This window comes from Hibiscus syriacus, unplaced genomic scaffold (genome assembly GCF_006381635.1).
Source record: "Hibiscus syriacus cultivar Baekdansim isolate YM2019G1 unplaced genomic scaffold, ASM638163v2 tig00111022_pilon, whole genome shotgun sequence".
NCBI classification, from domain to species: domain Eukaryota; kingdom Viridiplantae; phylum Streptophyta; class Magnoliopsida; order Malvales; family Malvaceae; genus Hibiscus; species Hibiscus syriacus.
The window spans coordinates 4,441,573-4,451,148 of record NW_024062956.1 but is presented as its reverse complement, the minus strand read 5'-3'; the positions used below and the strand labels follow the sequence as shown (position 1 = coordinate 4,451,148).

The following is a 9,576-nucleotide window of genomic DNA, read 5'->3' as shown; positions in this document are numbered from 1 at the left end:
CGCCCGTTTGCCATCCCTAGTGGTCGGGGATGCTCTGTCGTATTTCATTCCTTAATTGTTGGACAACTTTGAGTCATGGTGGTGCTGATGGAATAGGAACCCCTGTGTTCGATTTGGCAACGTTGCTTCCTCCGAAGGGGATATACGGGTTTCAACTGAGAACCGGGATCAACATGAGGAGAATCTAGTTGCCAAGAGATTTGTCTTTGATGCTTCATCAATCCCGAATTTCAGAGCCATATATACAAATGATAAAGCCATCAATGCTCGGCCGAGTTTTGTCGAAGCATTGTTGACCTTTATATGTAACCGATACACGGCTGCAGCACAACAAAAAGGAGACCGAAAAAGAACTTACATGTTGATCCACACGATGAACTAATGAACAAGGATCGATCCTCCGCTTTCAAATCATCATTTCGGGAATTGGGATCATAAGCCGACCTGTGATTGTATTCCCCACGATGGAAAAGGCGGACGGAGTCTACTACATCGTTAACAAGGCCTTGGAAAGGTAATTCAGACTGCCCCCGCTAGGTCGGAAATACTATTTTAAGACAAATGATTTATTTGAACGGTCCAAAGCTTGTATGTGCATGGCGATATGACTGATACCAATACTGATACAGTATTGACTACATAAAGATAATGAAAAAGAAAAACTAAAGGTATAAGAGGAAAATATGGTAAAGAAAACTCGAACCGATCTAACCGAATAATTTCAAAACCGAAAAAACTGAGAACGAAATATATGAAATAAACACAAAATCAAGTAATATATAGATTAATTTAGCAAAAATGTTTTATTAGGCTTCACTAAATAAGCTGGAACCCTACAACACACAATAATATCAAATTGTCATATGCAAAGAAATTCACAATATATCAGTTCCACCCCAACAGAAAATCTGATAATCTTAAAATCGTGTCGATAAAATATATAATCTATATATCTAACCTGATGAGCCATTACCAATTGATTTGCGGGTTTCAAGCATGCTTTCACTACTGAAATCTTTCTTTTCCGCAAGTTCTTCCAAGCGTTTCCATGTATTTTCGCATTTTGCATTGGTTTCTTCGTCTTCCTGGAACTTAAGCAAGCATTCCTTGTACAGCTCTCGATCGAGATCGTAGAAGATTTTGCAGACGTTTAGAGTCAAGCTATGTACGGCTTGATTCCAGACTTCCAGTGATTCCTCGCATTTTTTTCCAGTGCTGGTAAAATAATTGGCAGTATTACTTTGCGGTTTTGAATGATTAAATTCTCGATGTGATCGTTGTTCCACAAAAATAAAGCTTGCTCGGCTACCTGAGAAGTCGAAAAACTAGATGAAAATCAACAGTTGCATACGGCAAAGCAAAAATTACAAGTTCCATGCAAGATCAAATTGGTAGAACCCTTACTCGGACTCAAATGAAGTATCGGATGTAGGTCCTGGAAAGATCATATCCCTACACCCATGTCCGGATATATGTTGAATAAAGAATCCGGAGAATATAGGTAGAACCTTTCTTCAGGCAACGCAATATCACCAAAAATAAAAATGAATTCATAAAAGAATGAAATTGAAAAATTATGCGATATCACTAAATAGAAATAAAATCTGGGATTCGTCGCTGGATCTTTCAAGGGACCTATCTAAATACATGGAAACGTAGGAAGAAAACTTAACATACCCATGTTAGACGCTTATTCATGTCGACACTTACACCCAAGTCCAGTAACATAGGAGTTATTAGCAACAAATTCATTCCGGGTGTTTGATGCTTGTTAATGGATTCAAATAACAACATTTTAGAAGATGCCCGTAGCTCTAACTCTTGACCTCTAGGTTGCTTCAACCCATTTTTCTTGAAGAATCTGTGTCCGATGCCTGTGTCTGATGCCTATTCAGAAATGGGTATAGAGATAACACTCCACGGATCCCCTAAAAGCATGAAAAAACTTAGAAAACAAAAAAGAAACTCATGCAGGATGCATACTCGTTTTTGACACTCAAACCAAGTCCAAGTAACATAGCTTGACCCTCTGTTGCAGCAATCAGCATTGAAATAAGAGTTTGACCAACAATACTTCCCTAACAACAAAATAAATTCCAAAGAAAAAGGAGTTTTCGTTATAGATATTTAACCTTGCTGAGCTAGTCCAATTTGGCAACGAGACACTCGAAAGAAGAAACGGCAGAATCCCGAACCACACTACCATTCCATTTTGTAATAGTGAACTTATTTGTTAATTTCACAGTGGAACCTCATAAAAAACCATTCAAAATAACATCTTATAGGGACTACTCCACTTTTGGAAAGTGCTCAAGCATTTCCCGACTATGCAACCAGGTTCTAACTTCTAATCTAAACTGTACATTCCACAATACAAAGTTGACACCGAACGGAATGACACCAAACGTACAAATCAAAATAATGGTAAACATGAACTAATCGTAAAATCAATTGGTAATGTTGTCCTGTAACATTTGCTTTACTTATCCTTGCATTTCACATGTTAGGACACGGGTAGAGGATATGGCTCACAAATTTAAGGATAAACCTTTGAAAATGCCTGTCCGTATGGAACACATATCTGTATCTAACACTCACCCCCGGTTTCGAGTAACAACTGAAAAATGCCCTCTAAATGCAGAATGAATCCAGATCATGGCATATATGATGCATTCAATATCGGTTAAAGACAATAAGGTCTCTAAGTCAAAGATATGAAGTAGACAGCAATAAAACAGATTCAGAAATAAAGAAATTAAGGCAAAGCAGGACATAACTTTCAAAGTTTCTCACCTGAAAATGCAGACTGTTCAAACATTGAGCAATTTGGTGAAATAACGACACCATGCAGCGCTGAAACTCAGGTGGCTGAGTAGCTTTTAAAACCTCCTCCAATTCATTTAGGAACATGACTTCCTTGAACTATTTGTGATGGGCCAGTACTTTAATAACCCCCTAATGACGGTATCAGAAAGCTTGCAGTCTTTCTCGACAAACTGCGTGATGCTGTAAGATAACTGTTGGTGATACATTACTAAGCATTTTGGTTTGTGCAAAGGAATTAAAACCCGAACAAGGAACACTTTATGCTCTTCTTTCGTGGCAGTGCAAACCCGTTAATAATGCTGCCCAAAATTTCCAGAGTTCAGCAATCCCATTGTGTTTCTCGGTCTCGAAAATAAAACGGAAAAAAATATTGTTTATAGCTTTCCTAATGAACGGTCATGAATTTCCCCTAGATGTGATGAAGAATTGTTTTCAAATATTCCCTTTCTTTAGGATCTTCAGAGTCAAGCAATTTCATGATGAAGGATTGATTGACATATCTTTTGGCCAATTTTGCATTGGTCTCAGGTGAGGCTATAAACCTCAAAAGAAACTCGTATACAATTTGCAAGTGTGGCCAAGCAGGATCCATCGAAGGTTCCTCCTCTTCCAAATCCAGGCCTTCTATGACTTTATTCTCTCATGGTTGCGGATTAAGGTTCCTAAACAAGTTTGCTGATACCATTTTAACAATTTCTTGCAGCACAGAATCCGAAAATTTCCCATTCACATGTTACATACTCGAAAAGCTCTAACAATGCTTGCTGCTTGATCTCCTTTTCTTTGAGGTTCTTGGTGGGATCAGTGAAATCAAATACTACACAACACAAGCTAAGCTTCTTTATGAATAAGTTCTGCCTCTCAGAAGCTGGAACATCTTTGAAAGCAGGCAATGCTTCATAAGAAGAGAATACATGGTTCCCATTTGGCTTCAAATCTGCACCTTTCCATCCAACATCTGCCGTAGAATTAGGCACATTGAAAGACGAAACACTTGAATTTTCAGACTTGCCGGTTCCTAAATCACTGCTCCTCGAGCCACCACCTGAAACACTAGAATAAGTACTATGGTGTCCACCATGTTCACGATGATCACCTGACTTCGAAGATTTCCAAGGAAGCTTACTTAGAATCTGTTTGAGCATGATTCAATCCCCTTATTTCCACAATGCAGATTCCGAAAAGTTACATGGAACACCTAAAAATTCTTAGCACTAATCAGCAATTCATCGAATCATAAGTAAAACCCGAAAATCATAATACACAAGGATAACTTAAAAAAAAATATGCATACAGTGGAACCAAAATCAAACTTCTAAAACAAGAGAACTAATCGAAATTTGAAAACTTTCAAATCTCAAACATCCAAAACATAAACCCTTCTTCAGCTTCAACCTCCTGCTGAAAATCAACCCAACAACTTTGTCTAAAACAGTACCGATTGCAGAAAATACGAACTACAGGGATTGAAAACAGCAAGACCCGAAATTTAAACTCACTCAAAAGACAAGATCAGCACTAGTTTCTCTGTTCTTCCACAAGGAAAGTTAAAAATTCAAAATTTTAAATTTCAGAAACTAAAAGAGAAAAAGGGGCAGCTGAAATACTTACAGAGAAGGTAATTTCGAGAGAAATCCATTTTGGTTTGCTCGTAGTTCTTTGTTGACTATGGTTAGCTCTTTCTTCCTGGTCAAAAGTTCAAATCCAAAACAGAAACCAGAAAGACCAAAAACCAGTGTCTGGTAAGGAAGTCGTTAGGAGGCAAAAAAAGAGATTTATTTGGAAAAAATACACCATATTTAACTGAACTATCCTTAAATGATATTTTTAGTAACTTAATTTTTAAAAGTTACAAAATAATAATTAAATTTCTCAAATGATTTTTGTTTATTCATGCTGAAATGGGGGTGAGGCGTGAGGTTCTGCAATTCAGATATCTTGACATTCTCCTTGTGTTTAAGAGACTCACGGTTCGGGATTACGACCCCTTAATTGATAATATTGTTGAGAGGTTGTAGAGCTGGAAAGTTAGATAGTTTTTGTATGCTGGTAGAGTGCAATTAATCTAGTCTGTTATTTGTGGTATTTATGGTTTTTGAAGTAGGCAAGTGGTTCTGTCTGGTGTGGTTCTAGATAGGATTAATCAGTTTTGTGTGCGGTTCTTTTGGAAGGGGGAAGATAAGCCTATGAAGGAAGTTCAAATTAGTTGGGCCGAAGATCTACCGTCCAAAAGCTAAAAGTGAGTTGGTGTTGAAGGACGTTCGGAGTTGGAATCAAGCTTGTTTGATTCATTTGATTAGGAGACTTCTCATGAGGGCTCTATTTGGATAACTTGTATTAATCTTTATGTTCTGAAAGGAAGGTCTTTTTGGCAAGTGAGGACTTCGACTAGCTGTTGCTGGATTTGGAGATCCCTACTGCATTTGAGGGATAACGTTGCTGCGATTGGACCTCCCTTGGTTGATGCTTCTATGTCGATTGCGGAAATATGGGAAGTTATCCGTGATCGTGGGGTGAGGGTGCCTTGGGATAGATTGGTATGGCATCCAGGTCATGTCCTAAAGAACTCTGTTATCCTGCGGATGGTAGTGCTGAATAGGCTCCCGACCCAAGAGTCGGTTGATTTTGTTTGGTATGATTATTGATGGCATGCTGCAATGCTAGGGAAAAATCAATCTTGTCTTATATTTTTCGCTTGGCTCGGAACTGCTTCCTTGCGCTGATACGGAAGGAAGAAATTACATAATTTTTCAGGGAAAATAAAATCTGGTAAGTGTTCTATGGGATCGTTTGAAGGAGATGGTGCGTTTGATGATCATGTGAATGAAAACTTTTAAACTGAGTCAATTTAATAATCATAGTTGTACTATGTGGGATCTCAATGTACAAGTGTTTGTAATGTATTTTTTTACACAGTTTGATTGGGTTTTGGTAATGAAATTTCATATTCATCTGAAAAACTATTATAAAATAATCATTAGCAAGGGTAAAATAAACAAAGTAAAAATAATTTTTCTGGCTACTGAAGTTTTAGAAGTTACAAAATAATCATTAATCTTTTGATTCAATTACAAAATGGTCATTACACGCTATAAAACAGTCATAAATTTGATAAGTTTAAGGATCGTTTAGTAATATTTTGATAAGTTTTAGTGATATTTTATAATTGTTTAATAGAGTTTAGTGGTCATTTTATAACAATTTTAATAAGTTTAATGATCATTTTGTAACTTTCTAAACCATAGTGACTCAAAATATCATCTTTTCTTACTTTCAACTCTTCATGAGGTTTCAAACTCAAACAACCTACATTATCCAGAGACCAACTATGACGACCGATAGGGAGTTAGCCGGGATGGTTGGAATCAGAAAAGCTCCAATCTTGCACCATATCTCGGAATCCATCTCAGGGGCAGAATAATTCAATGTTTCGGTTCATGGAGAAAAACCTGAGCTTAATCGATGATTATTCTTGTGTAGCATTACATAACTCTGGCGCAATGGAATGGCTTTATGTTCGAATCAACTTTGTATTCTGCATGGTGTTGATCATCCTGGTGAACATATACATATTCATATTTGTGCCATATCATGATTGGCAGCCACATATGGTTTGAACTTGAATGTACTGCAGACATGTGTGATATGGAACTTATGTTATGTCAAAACAAAATGATATCATTTAAGAGAGTCCTTCAATTCACAAACATATCTAGTGAAGCTCCTTTAGCGATCGAAGATCGTAGACCGAACCCGACTAGCTAACAGAAGGAAGAATTGAACTTGAAAATCTTCAAGTGCAGTACAAACCCACTCTCCCTGTGGTTCTTAAAGGTATAACTTCTTTCCCTGGAAAAATGAAGATTGGAGTTGTTGGAAGAACAGAGAGTGAAAAGTCCACTTTGATTCAGGCTCTCTTCCAGGTAGTGGAGCCTTCAGGTGGACGGATTGTCATCGATGGTGTCGATATTTCGACCATTGGTTTGCAAGATTTGAGGTCTAGATTAGGCATAATCCCACAATATCCAACATTGTTTCAAGGAACCATAAGGACCAATCTGGGTCCTTTGCAGCGGCATATAGATCGAAACAAAAATCTTAAAGGAGAATTTGGCTTGACAAATATCACATCTTCTATAGATATATCTGCAATGGGAAAACCAATTAAAGCTAATGATAAAAAGTGTACCGCGCGTTTTCCACTGTGGTTTAAAGTTAGCAAACGTGTCGCTTTTCCCTTGTGGAAGATTGAGTCCCTTTGTCGGGAGCTTTTCATTTCTCCTAGTAATTAATTCATTAAAGTAAAATCAATTTTGTGAGTTCACATAAGTAAATTACCATACTGATTATAGTAACAACCTTAATCATGTAGAGTGCCATGTGTTAGTAAATGGCTTTGAAATTTCACAGCAAATTGTTAAAAAGGGTGGCCCTGCTGTCCGCAAACTTTAAAAAAATTGGCATGGAACAGTTTCATTTTTATCCCTAAAATTTTATGATATTTATAATGTTAGAGTTTAATTCGAATTCAAGTTGTCACAATTTAATTAATATATAAATATTAGGAAATTAGGAAATCCAGTTTGGTTAAAATTAGATTTCTATTTTATAGAGTTTTCCTTTATATATCAAGTATTTATCTCTATAAATAGATACTAAGGTCATGGTTAGATAATCAAGTTCTTTTCTTTCACCAAAATCCTCTTGTATTTTCTTCTTTCATATTAGTAAAATTTTCTCCTTTGCCCGTTTTTCTCTATTTGGTTTTCCACGTAAATCTTGGCATTCTTTGTTTTTCCTTTTCGATTGTGTTTATTTGTTTGTCGATAATCATCGTTTCGATAATATAATAAATTGGTATCAGAACTTCGGGTTTAAGATTATGACAACAATGAAGTAAGATATTCCGTTGTTGGATCGAAACATCAGGTTCTCGCTATGACACGTGAAGATTTAGAATGTTCTTGCACAGTTAGATCTCGACGATGCAATTGAAAGATTTGATAAGAAGCCGATAACATAATGGATGAATGAGGAAAGCGTAAGGATGGTGTTGTGCATGATATTGCCCGTGGAGAAACATTTGTGATCAAATGTGGTACTTATGATAACCATATCGATGAGAAGACTAAATCCAAGCCTAGAAAAAGTTTGGACTTGATCGGTGTTCGTTACTGAAAATTATCCCTTTGAGGAGTGTTATAAAGAGGTGGAGAACTTGTTCGTTGAAGTGAAAAATTATTTTTTGTTGAGTTTGGGTATCACATCTAATTTGAATGTTTTATCTCGAAACATTTGCACTTTCAGAATTCGTGTCAAGGTGAAAATTTATTAGAGTTTGACTTGAATTCAAAGTGACACAAATTAATTAATATATAAATATTAAAAAGTATGAAATTCAGTTTGGTTAAAATTAGAAAACTTTATTAAAGTAGATTTATATTTTATTTAGTTTTTATTTATAATCAAGTATATATCTCTATAAATAGATATAAGGGTCAGAGTTAGATAATCAAGTTCTTTTCTTTTATAAAAATTCTCTTGTATTTTCTTCATTCATATTAGTAAAATTCTTTTTATTTTCCCGTGGTTTTTCTACGTATATCCTAATATTATTTATTTTTTTCGATCGTATTTATTTATTACGATAGTATAACATGTAACTTAACCGCTAGATCTCAACTATAAATAGGTTTAACATTTGTCATTTGAAAATGTATTCTCTCTCCTATTTGTAATGTTCGAGAATTCTTGAAAGGTTTTTATTTGTTTGTAATATTTTGATAATTATTTGATCGTGATTTAAAGTTAGCAAACGCGTCGTTTTTCCCTTGTGGAAGATCGAGTCCCTTTGTCGGGAGATTAAAATATAATAAATTTTGTTAGTTCACATGAAACATATCTTATCCATATCCACTTTTACTGTATAAAGACAATAAAATATATAATTAATTTTTATATTCAATTCATTGTATAACCAATAAAATATCATGCTGATTATAATAACGAACTATAGATATGTAGAGTACCATGTATTGGCCTTGAAATTTCAAAGTAAATTGTCGAAAAGGGTGACCACCGAAAGGTGTTATCAGAAAAAGTAGTCAGGTATTATGAACTGTATATCTAGAAAAGTTCTGGCTACATTTTACCTTATATTTTAGTGATTTGTGTGATTGGGAAGTAAATTAATCGAATTTGAACAAATAAGATTATGTTTATATTCGTTTGTTTATTTTTAAATGTATTTATATTTAATTCATTTGTTTTTAATATTTTAACCATAGTAGAATTATCATCTGATCGTAATGTCCTTAAAGTAGAAGTCATTCTATTAAATCACGTAAATTTAACGTGCTATCTCGATTATTTATTTATTTTTGTTTAATATTGAATTGGACAGCTACTCGATGTCAACAAGGAGGCTTCATTTTCTGAAACGGAGATGAGTTTGTCCGTTATAGGATCAAGAGAGCTTGATAACTCTATTGTTTCCAATTCCAAGGGAGTATAATGGTGTTGAATAGGGGTGCTTATCGAACTAGTTGATCGTGAATTGGACAATGCTCGACTCGTGCTCGTTAAAAAAATTTGTGGTTCGACTCGATTCTTTGCTCATTAAAATTTTGCTCGATTCGTGCTCGTTAAAAAAAACTTATTGCTCGCCTTGTTGCTTGTTAAGCTCACCAAAATTTTTATCTTATTTTCTTAACTATAGGTAAAATCTATTAATACTATATAAAGTTTAGT

The 9,576-nt window shown here is 35.3% G+C and overlaps 1 pseudogene; it reads right to left on the bottom strand.

Moving 5' to 3' along the window:
• Positions 1–757: 757 nt before the first annotated feature.
• Positions 758–4,570, bottom strand: LOC120150307 (annotated as a pseudogene).
• Between the last annotated feature and the right edge of the window lie 5,006 nt (positions 4,571–9,576).